This window comes from Leiobunum rupestre, chromosome 8 (genome assembly GCF_980474605.1).
Source record: "Leiobunum rupestre chromosome 8, qqLeiRupe1.1.hap1, whole genome shotgun sequence".
Taxonomy (NCBI): Eukaryota; Metazoa; Arthropoda; class Arachnida; order Opiliones; family Sclerosomatidae; genus Leiobunum; species Leiobunum rupestre.
In genome coordinates, this window is record NC_143391.1 from 52,474,629 (window position 1) to 52,486,138 (window position 11,510).

The window sequence follows — 11,510 nt, forward strand, 5'->3', positions numbered from 1 at the left end:
ATATTATCTTAAATACCAGTAATCGCTAGAGTACTTAAAAACATTTACTTCTCAGATTTAATACCGAGGGGCTGATAACTCCCCGTAATAGGTAAACAAAATTTGAAATTTGACTGAACTAAAGGCGGTTCTCAGTTTTATATGCCTGTAATCGGTGTACAGAATTTTAGGAAATGGTTCGCCCCTTGATCAATACTGATACCAGTTTAAAACCGTGTATAATAGCAAAAGTCGGCTCTACCATTGCCGCCTGCATTAGGAAAAGGCCCCTGTTATTAGATATGGCCATGAATCAATCCAGTTCTTAGAATAAAAAGTATTTTAACTGAAGAGCGTGGTGTCATCTATTAATGGCAAAGGTAGCTAATATTCAAAATATACAAATGATAACGTCGTCAGAGAGCCATTGCAGAATATTATAATTAGACAACTTATACTTTATTTAATGGACTTTAACCTAGATTATATATCCCATGTAAAAACGAATGTTAAAAGTTAGTTATTGTTATTTTTGGGAAATTTCATATAAACACCTCGGGTACTCTCCTTGTGAGTGTAGTTGACATGGGTAATGAATGGTCTCATTAAAACGTTATTCACAAAAAATGTTTTTAACTTACCGGTTTAGTCTTCAACACATTTTCTTATAGTTTTTTTCGACTTGTACGAGGCTCGAATTTGCAATAAATTGAAAAGCCTCAATAATAAAAACAACATTTCGTATCTTAAACCTTTTTGCTATGGCGTACATCACGAATGCAGAATATTCCGAATTGCCGATATGCATCTTATATATGAACTCGCTCAAGGAAATGCGGTGGAAGCGCGGTACTTGTATCAAGAACACTTTCCTCAAAGACAGCTTCCAAATCGACAAACGATCACGGCCGTTGACATACACTTAAGAGAAACTGGAAAAATTCAGCCCACGGGACCTGCTACTGCAGTAGGAGACGTTCCAGAAGACGTGGAGTAACAAGTACTTACTCTCTTCGAAGATGATCCTACGACAAGTACGAGGCAAGTTGGACGTCATTTGCGGGTCGACAATGTACTTGAATGGCGTATCTTTCGAGGACACCAGTACCACCCATTCCTTTTACAAAAGGTTCAATCTTTAAATGAGGTCGATTATCCAAGATGATTCGAATGTTGTCAGTGGTTTCAGGAGCAGACTTATGACGCCAATTGGTTAAGTACGTTCATTTTTTCTGACGAGGTTAGTTTTTCCCTTTATGGAATCTTCAATTAACATAATCGTCATAAGTGGCAGCAAGAAAATGAGCACGCGACTACCGTTAGGTCACATCAAGTGCAGTTTAGTCTCATCGTCTAGAAAGGAATTGTTGATGACCATTTAATTGGACCCTAATTTTCTTCCTCCAAGATATGGACTTAAACTTTCTACAAGAGACTTTACCCGAGCGTTTTTTTTTTAAATAGAGCTAATACCCTAGGCACCACCTTCGACCACATAAGCAATGGTGCTTGTGCGTGATCAAGTAATAGTTGGCCGGGTTACAAGGCGTAGGAGGGTGGGGGCAAAACGTCCGCTCCCTACACTTACTATTGCCGTTCACCTGAGCAAGTGTTTATGGGAAGGGGGAACTCGAGAACTCGGGGGAAAACCCCTTTAACCAGTGGGGAGAGAACTTACGAACTCTCCGGAACCACTCCTTCGGCGTATTTTTACCCAGTGCCACAAGCTGGGATCAAACCCGGCTCCTTTTGCTGCGAGGTGAAAGTGCTAACCACTCCGCCACCCCACCCTACCGCTAGCAGTAAGAGAATGAATGTGGTTTACGCACGACGGAGCACCCCCTCATTTTAGCCTTTGGGTTAGAGTTCATCTTGATGCCGAGTTTCCTCAGAGGTGGATAGGTCGAGGCGGAACTGTTGCATGGCCAGCCAGATCTCTTGATTGGAACCCATGTGATCTCAATCTTTTGGGACATATCAAGGACTTGGGGTACAAGACTGAAGTTTGAAACATTGAAGACTTACGTCAACGCATAATTGACGTCTGCTCTACAATTCGAAACACACCCGAAATCTTTCGTCGTGTTCAAGAACCTTTCCTAAGACACGTCCAAGCTGGCCTACACGCGAAAGTCGGCCATTTAGTACAACGTTTTTAAATACCCAATAACATTACATTGATCATTGTAACTGTACATGTAACCTCTGCGAAACCATAAAACAATGAAATGAATTTTTTATTCTGTATCTTGGAAATTTAAATCACCATGTCATTGTTTTTAATTGTAACGATAGCATACTTCTAGACGTTAAAGCTTAATAAGCTTTTACTAGTAGAAATTGTTATTAACTTATCTCATAAAATGTTGTTACTTCTTTTAACGTAGAGAACACGAATTTCTTTCCATAGCCCACTTATAGTATTGGGAATATCTTGAAAAATTGGTACACAAGACTAAAGTCCGCGACATTTTTGACCTATTGAAAATGGTCTAGATGACGCAACGGTATAAGGGTTATAATAACGTCAAACGTCTGCTTAAGTTTCTAACTTGCTAGCTTCCACAGTGCATTTTATTTGACCTCCGACGAGTAGTTCCCCTCGCCGCTGTTAGGGAGCGCAACCATAGATTTCGGTCAAGAACTCTTAACACGCCTCGAATCTTCGAACGGGTTCAAGAATGATTTGCGTGTGCCCCATATTATCAGTGTGTAATATTTTGTAATTCAATTAAATTTTGTACTTATAAAAAAAAAGGAAATTCTTTCATTTGACGTGGTCACTATGAAACACCTTGTTGTTGTTAATTTCTACACGTAGAATACTTCTTTCAATTAGTAACAAACATTTGATACAAGTCTTCTTATCTTTTTCGTTAAAAACCTAAATGCTTAGAAAAAGAAATTAATTGGGTCCAAGGAATAATAGGAACTGCACATTTTGAAGGCCGATTTTTGACGACCAATTACTCGGATAAGGTTTCATTGAGGAAAACGTTTCTTGAATACTTTTTCACTCCTTGTTACGCCTGTAAATTTGTGTCAAACCTCCCTTAAACACCCTGTAAACGAGTGCATAGGGATTCTAAACGTCTAATTCTGGGCCTGGATTCAATTGACGGTTGGATGATGTACCTCTTTAACGAGTACCACCCATAAGCCTACTCCGTTAACTAACTACTTAGGGTGACATGCAACCCTTAATGACATTTTTTTAATTATTTTTTTAAATAATATACGCCAACGAACACTGGAAAAAGAAAAAAAGATATTGAAAATAATTACATTGTTATAATTTAAATGGATATTAAATACTAGGCTAAAGAAGGGTACTGAACTGGTAACGCCTGTGATTTGTTTACAAATAATCTCGCAACTAGAGACGTATGCAGCGATACTAAGTTGGCTTTCATTGTTCTGCCGATATCAATCCACATTCCTGCTGCACTTATAAACTCAAATACTGCCGGTTTGAAAAACAGTTTTGAAAAAATGAAATAAAACCTGCTTCCATAAGAGTGAATATCCCGAAAGAACGAGTAATCGTTCGTTGGAAACGTTGGCTTATAAAATGAATTTAATTAGGAATTTAAGCTGTTTTCTACGTCTCATTATTATTTTCTTAATACTTGTACTTATGGAGAATGATTATGTTAAGAAAATCCACGGTCATCATAGTCGAAACATTCCTCATCCCGAGATGGGCCACGAAATACGTGAATGGCTAGTGGTTTAATGGTGTCGGAAAAATTGGGATACTGGTCCGATTTGATTTATTATTGGAAGGCGCATACCCTTCGAGCATGAAAGGCATTGGTAGCATGGCTTAAAATAGATTCAACATAGTCGCTCTCCGGAAGTATAAATTAATACATTTTTGGATAATAATTTAAAATAAAAGGTAAATAACAATCGTAGTGTCAAATACGTTACACGATAAAGGCAATTGAAATATAAAAATAAAAACAAAATTAACTGTCGTCTCACCATGAGATGAATCACATAAAATTCATACAAGAAAGGGAAAAGTAGAATACCGAGAAAAGCGCCAACTGCCAAAATTATGGATAGAGACAGTTGGCAGTGAATATTTATGCCAGCTAGGAGCAACAAACACAGCACCCCACACAAAGAGAACGTAACCCGTCAAAAGTCGCGCATTTTCTTGTCTACAGTTTTCATTGGTAAGACGCTTTAGCGCCTGTTGCCGTCGGAAGGGGAATATTTTAAAATTGTCTTTCCCCCTTTCCGTGAAACGTTTAGCGTCAAGGCTCGTCAAATGAATTTTGTACACAACATTGCGTTAGCGTGTTTAAAGGCTAGCTACTTCACCTTGATGGCAGCATTTATTAGGCGAAAAAAATGCATGCAAATCACAATTTGCCGAGCGAAAGGTTTATTTAAATTAAGTTTAATTAATTTTATTGCTTTTTATTTTTTCAGAGTGTCGCCTGTTTCGTTGTTTGTTTTATGTCCGTGTCACTGTGTTTGCGTTTATTCGCGAAAATGAAATTACCTTCAATCCGCGAGAAAAGTCGTAAAAAATCAAGAATTAAGGGGTCTTCACTCCTTGAGATTATCTGGATGAATTGGTGTATTCTGTTTTTCGAACGTAAGCTTCATTTGTAAATTTGTTTAGCAAACAATGTGTTTCATCAATTTCAGATTAATCGCGATAAAGCTCTTTACAACTTCTTCACAGTAATTTCTCCCCCCTTTAAAAAGCGCTTAATTTTTTTAGTTAGATAAATTAAGGTTCACTGATTTTTGTATAGGTGTTTTTATTCATTCAATTAATAAAACCATATAAAAGTGTAGAGTTTCAAGATGTAAAGTGCAAGAAAAAGCAGAATGATAAATATTTGGTATATGATGTTAGAGTGAAAGTGTTTACTTCATTTTCCATTATTTTTGAAAAATCTTTGTTACATCGTGATATTTTTAGTATAATTTAATTCCAATTAAAAATATTTTTCTAGACAACTATTTTCACAATTAATTTTTTTTAATTGATTGGCGCCTCAAGGGTGAATAATAATATAGGTATTGAAGGCAACATTTATCTTTGAAGTAATTTCTTCAAACCAAGTACGACTTTTTATCGTGAACAGCACGATTCAATGTTATGCTACACTGGCAGATTTGTGCCAAACAATCATTCAAGCTTTCCGTCTAGTAATTCTAGTTATGATACAGAGTGCGTTTCATGATATGCTTCATCGTGCTGATGTCCACAAGGCGACTTAGGGGAGAACAATTTAAGCATACTTCTTATATCTATTAGTCTTAAAAATATTTGAAACTATGAACTCGATACAAAATGGAATATTTCTTAATTTTTTAGAATTATCTAGATATCTCATTGAAACTTTTTGCCTCACAATTAACGGTGACGAAAAATTCTTAACCACGAACATTTATAAATTTAAGAAATCCCTTACCAATAAGGAATCCCGCGAAATTACATAACTTTAGATTAAATAAGATTTTTTGAAAATTGTCCTGAATTAACAATCTGAGACACTCTTTATACCATAAGCCTATCACCTCTAAGTTTGAAACGCGCATTGTGCCCTTTGTACCACCACTGGACGGGAGAAAAAGAAGAAATCAGGCGATAGTATCGGCACCTGGTAGATATAAATTGAAGCTTCTTCCTTCCCCCTTTCTCTCTCTACGCACCTCTCTCCTACCAAAGCAGCTGTCATCATGCATTGCGGGACGCGTTACGTTTCTCTTTTCCGCCACCGGGTGGATTTAGCGCAGTACTTTCGCCAGTCGTTTGCTTGAACCAACACTGCCTTTCGATTCAAACTTAGGGTTGATAGGCTTATGTTTATACTCATGGGCTTATAAGATAAACCTGATGTAAGTAATCATTGTCTAAGTGAAGCAATTAAAATATGTTGATTTGGTATGCTAAGTTTCTAATTCATTTAATTAATATGAAAAAGATATCTGGAAGGGACTCTGCACACAACACAGAAAATAATTTTGACTAACGTATTTTTTCTGTGCAATTAAATTTTTTGTTATAGCGTATCCTAAAAACAAGATTTCAGGTGAACTAAAATGGAGAATAATAGCTGGTGTATGGTTACTTTCATCTGCCATTATCAGCATCGAACTCACTAGCCACATGAAATCTAAATTTTCGAGCACCAGATATCTCGAAATCAACTCCGTGGATGACCTTTTTAACACAAAAAAACAATTGGCTCTAATTAAAGATGGTCCGGAAGAAAAGTTCATTGTCAGCATGGTAACAATATTTATTCAAATCTATATTTCCGAAATTAATTTGCTTAGCAACAAATATTACCAGTACTGCTGTTAAAATCACGTCAAGAACCTTTTATTTTATTACTACTCCAGAATCATTCCTTAAATTATAAAATATTGATTAATTTATTGAACATTTTTCGTCATTTCTAAATTTTAATTTTATTTGCGATTTAGCTGGTTAAAATATTTCAAAATGATAATTGTTTTGATGAATCCTTTAAAGTTTTATACAGAAATAACGGTGCTCATTACCCAGCAAACACAAGTCCCCCACAAATATTCTAAAGTGATCCTAATCTCATTGCGTAATTAAAATATTCTCTGGATAACTGCAAAACACATCTTAACTTCCTAAAATTTCAATCCAATTTTCCTCGAAAAAATGATATAAAAAATTGCGAAGCTATATTGAATTCTACAGGCTGTCTATAGGGGCCAATAGCCTTCGCTTTTTTGTACGTAAATGAAAGAAATCAGTATCACGTTAAAAGATTAAATTCCTTTATAAAAGTACATGTGATTTACCAAAAGGCCAATTTAGGCCTACAATAAACCTAAAGACGTATCAAGGTCAAGTTTTCATTGAGTATTTATTGTGAAATCGTTTTGTTTTAAACCATTCTTTAACGTTGATTGAGTCTTTTCAACATGCTACTAAATTATTCTCGTGATCAGCGTGCTTTAATGGTCGAGTTATTTTATGGTGGAGCCAATCGTAACTCGCAAAGGGTTAGTGAATTGTTCACCGTTCGATATACAGATAGAAGACCAAACCACAACACCGCCTTGGAGCTGTTTCTGACTTTCAGACTTACGGAAACGTCAATCCCAGATTTCGTGGACCAGGTCGTCAAACTTCAACATGGAAGACACCGTTCTAGCCTATTTTGTTGCGTCTCCTCGAGCAAGCGACGATCTCGGATTATTGACGAACTATGTATGGACCACTATTCACAATCACAACTTCCATCCGTATCGAGCGACCCTCCACCAAGCTCTGCACGACAGAGATATAGAACGTACATTTGATTTCGGCAACTGGCTAATAACGATGTCTGATGAGAACCCAAATTTCATCAATCAAATGCTGGTGACCGACGAGTGTTCTTTTGGGAGCGATGGGCCTTTCAACCATCAAAACAACCCCATGCGGTATGACGAAAATCCTCAATGGGGTTTTCCTCAGCATCATCAACAACAATTCCGACTGAATGTTTCGGCGGGTTTGCTCGGGGATCGAGCTATTGGTCCATTTTCCCTCCCAGCTCGTCTCAATGGACAACGCTACTCGGCGCTTTTGCAGAACGAAATAGCAGATGCTTTAGAAGATATTCCACTGGAAGCTTACAGACAGATGTGTTACCAACATGACGGCGCACCACCCCACGTACCTAAATGTGTTGTGGAGCATCTTTAAAACGAGATCCCTCAGCGTTGGGTTGGCACGAACGGTCCCGTTCGATGGCCTGCGAGGTCTCCAGAAATAACTCCGACGAAGTTTTTCTTGTGGGGGTTCATCAAAGCACAAGTTAACATGACGCCCGTTGAGAACATCGAAGATTTGCGTCACCGAATCATTGCAGCCGTCGAACTTATCCCTATTGATATGATCAGACGCTCGTTTCAAAAAATGCTTCATCGTGCCTAAACCTGTATTTCGGCAAAAGGAGGTATCGTATAACCTCTTTTGTAAAATTCATATGTTTATCTGAATAAAATATTAAATTAAATCTTTCAGACATTTAACCTTTCATTTTCGAACAAAAATGCTAATGCTAATAGTCCATATGGACAGCTTGTTTTTTTCATCCGCTCATATCTTCGTTAAAAAGTGTTCTTTTACAATAAAAATAATATCTTTGAACAATTTCGACAGCACTCTACAACCTGCTCATTGAAACTATTTTCTAGCCGGCCCCTACAGGCGAAAAAATATTTTTTTTAAAAACCCGATATAATTTCGGAAATTTAGGATTTAAAGCGATCCCACACTAGAAATAATACCATGAAAATTTCCAAAACTCTATCTCTTGCAGCGTCTGAAATAAATGTCCAGTTAGAGCAATTCAAAACACCCTGTAAAAAAGGGCCATATCAGCCTACACATCAACAATTTTTGGAAAATATGAATAAATATTACATTAGTTATTCATACGTATTTTATTTTATTCAATTTATTTTTAGGTAAATCTTAAAAGCTTAAATTTTATAACAGGCCTTAAACGTATGAAATATTTACGCGGCCAATGTTTTTAGTTATACCAATAAGGGATTATGTTTTATTTAAAGTTTTAAAAATGTTAACTCTACAGAATTCATAAATATTTTTATTTCCAATAAACTTAGATAAAGGTCCCAGAAATAGTGACTAAGCATGTTTGAACATAAAAAGTACAACTTTAAAGTAAAATTTTAATACGTCATTGGAATAAAGTCGTTGCATTTAAAAGTTGTCCCTGGATAACCAATTTTTGGTCTTAAATTAAATGCTAGATATTGTTGAAATATCGAAGATGTAGTCTATCCTTGGGTATCAAATAATAGTCGTCCCAAAATCATTCCTGGTAATATCCATGATGTACATGCTAGTGATTTGCTAGAATTATCGGGATGGTCCTTTTAACACGATGTCAGAGTTAGCCATACAACATCCAAATAAAGAGTTTTTCTAAGTGAATTATAATCAAGTAAAAGGCGTTTTCTGATAATTTGTAGTTCAATTAAATAACTGTTTTGATTGCCTTAACAGGAGCAACAATAACTACAATAGGATTCAGATAACCAATTTTGGATTAACGTTATTAATAATGTTTAAAAATCGCAAAACGGTTAAAATACTGTAAAACGCAATTTGTTAATTTTACGGCTACTTTGTTGGAGACTGGTTAAAAACAAAAATTTCGGAATTAGTTCATTTTGTTGAATAAATATTAAAATATGGTCATAAATTCTGCTAGATATAAACTGTCCCTATTTTATTATTATCACGAATCCCTATGGATGGTCTACTAGATTATACATTTTTAAAGCAGTGTTTTTACCACTCCGAGGGGACTTTGTACCCTAGGAGGGGTTATACAACCGCCCTGTCAGTCTGTCTGTCTGTGGGTCTGTCGGTCAGGCCTGTGAACGCGTTCTCTTTTTCGGGGGAAAGGGTAATCATCGCGTACGCAGTTTCTTGGATCACTGCGTACGCAGTCGAATAACCGTTTTAGCAGTTTAAAGGCTGGCAAAACCACCGTGTGACGGTAAGCGTTAACGGATTAATTTGCGGTTGCGTGGCGTTTGGTTGCTTTTTTTTCGTTAACGCACACCGTCGTGCCGGTTGTTATGGGTGCTATCTCTCCAACTCCTTCTCATTGACTTTTGGGACGGCCCGATTGCTGAGGGTTACGGTAAACGTCTCAACGTCCAAATGGCAGGGTGTCTTTAAAAAATTCTTAAAGTCAAGCACTTGGAGAATATGTTATTAGAAGAAGAAGCGTTTATTATACGTATGGGTGAAATGAGACCCCTTAGAATTTTGGAAAACCATTTTCCCACGGAAAAATTGTTTACGAAACGTTACATAGTCAAGATGTTCTTCACGTAACATCCCCCCCCCCCATTTGCGTATAACAGCCTAAAACCGTAATTATTTAAGTTCCCTGGAAAAGTCCAAATTCCTATGGGGGCTCCCGCGAGTCAGGGAAAATCATTCCCACGCTAGAATTGTTGAGGAAATAGTATCAAGACGCTATTTACTTCGAGGGACTCTCTGTTTTATATGCCAGCCTAAAAAATTATAAGTATATTGTTTCAAAAAAAATGAAGAGAGGGTACGAAGAGCGGTTACGACAGCCGTACTATTTCAAAAACCTAATGCGAAAAAATCCATGCATAAGTCAAAATGACTCATAAAATATAGGCAAGAATGAAACGTACTATATTTCACGCGACATATGTTTTTTTTTTGAGAATTTACATGAACAAGCCCAGGACGCGTTTGGGGATAAAAAGGCCAGCCAGGACCATGGCGACCATCACTTGGAAACTAGAGTTCCGAGAGTCTTAAACTTTTTTTAACTTGATCCAGAAAACAAAACGTATGAAAAATGTCGGCGGAACAGCTCTTGGCAGATTTGTAATACTTTATTCGTATCAGGCCAGTAAGTTTATTTTTTCTGTACAATTTTTATTTTAATCTGGTGTCTCTAACGCGTTGTTACGACGATCTGACAAATTGCGTACCGAACTGTGTTACTGATTGTAATTTAGTAAAAACCTTTCGAGAAATAATTGAGTACCTCGGCCAGATCCCTCTTACACCTTTTAAATGCAATAACCATGGCGAATTAAATAATTTAATTCCAAATACCCCAACCTACGCTTTAACACCCGAATTCGAAATACAATGTCAGGACAGGAATGATATTTTATCGGAATTGGGAGATGATTTTGAATTACCAATTGATTATAACACGGCTGATTATTTCGCGGAATCAAACGCTAGGAACGAATAACCTAACAGCCCCGGTTTAGATTTGCTAGCCGATGATTTTCAGTTACCAACCTTATACAACACTGATAATTATATTAACGACGATATGAGTCCACTCCTCGCCCCGGACGATTCCAATGGAATTTATTCTATCGATCAATTCCCGTTTTCCGACCATAACTGGTTGACACCCGCTCGCGAAATATATAACACGAGCGGGTCGGACTTCTCGCGACAAGACGTAGTCACGCCTGATAATACGCGACTAGAATCCAACGCGGGAGAGAGAATAAACCAAGAAAACTCGCAAGCTAATAACCCGGCTAGGAGCGAAGAGGAAATTTCAAAGTTATCTACGAGCGCTCCAGAGAGCTTTGAAATTTTAAACTCGTTTACGGAGAGCGTATCGCCATCTATCGGCCAAAAGAGAAAGCTGGAGGATTATAACGTTAAATCAAACGAGTTTGATACAGGTTCTAACAATGATACATCTCCGGGAAGGAAATCAATTCGGTTAGAGCCTATAGGTTCGCCAAATAACGCGAAACGAAAAAAAATGTGGTCAGGACATGATACTGGTTTCACATCTAACGCGGATACATTATCAATAAGCGAATTCGTAAGTATAAACGCGTGTTCTAATGTTTATATGGACCATAACGCGTCTCAAACTGTTAGTATTCCTGGCTCACCCGCATTGACTGTATACCCTTATGAGGATGATAATTCTCAATCCGTACGGGCGGTAAGGGGTTCAACACCATCT